A 618-nucleotide genomic window follows, 5' to 3' on the forward strand; every position below is an offset into this window, starting at 1 on the left:
ACTTAATAATTACATTTTTTAAATAGAACCTTTCCGTTTTCATTACATGGGTCTCTGTGCTTCTCTGTGCAATGCAGGCTGATCATGGCTGGTGGGAGGGGCCTGCAGAGTACTGTACATAGCTTCCCGAAAACATCACAGCTCCCAGCCTCAGTTCCTTCTCAAGAACCCTAATACAAGTAGTAGGCCCGACTCATGGGAGGAGTTATGCAAATATCAGAATTCCTTGATGGGTGGGTGTCAGTCTGGAGCAGTGGGCGTTCCTAGACAGGCTGCATTTGTATGCACAACACCCTAGGTAACGCCCACATGCGAGGCTGAGCCTCCATGATTGAAAGAACTAAAATCCAATGAATGAAAAGGAGCGGGGGCCAGGGACAGTCAGACTGGGGAGGAAAGAACTAGATGATGCTGGACATCCTCCAGCCAGGAAATGAGGCGGAGCTCTGTCTGACTTGCTACAGCTTCTAATGCACATTGTGAGAAGCTCGCAGGGTGAAGTGACATCAGAGGAAGAGGGGAGGAGCCAGTACAAGTGTGCAAGACTGAAGACCTGAAAAATTGCAGCTCATTGGATAGTCAGAAGGCTACACTGTACATTGATTTTTTCTTGGGGGC

At 48.4% G+C, this 618-nt stretch overlaps 1 protein-coding gene across 1 annotated transcript in view; it reads right to left on the reverse strand.

Annotated features, from left to right (window-relative positions):
- SCUBE2 (signal peptide, CUB domain and EGF like domain containing 2) overlaps positions 1 to 618 on the reverse strand; it is a 76,063-nt gene that overhangs the window by 40,189 nt on the left and 35,256 nt on the right. The gene's annotated exons all lie outside the window — the stretch shown is intronic.

This window comes from Nanorana parkeri, unplaced genomic scaffold (genome assembly GCF_000935625.1).
Source record: "Nanorana parkeri isolate BGI_ZX_2015 unplaced genomic scaffold, ASM93562v1 scaffold1687, whole genome shotgun sequence".
NCBI classification, from domain to species: domain Eukaryota; kingdom Metazoa; phylum Chordata; class Amphibia; order Anura; family Dicroglossidae; genus Nanorana; species Nanorana parkeri.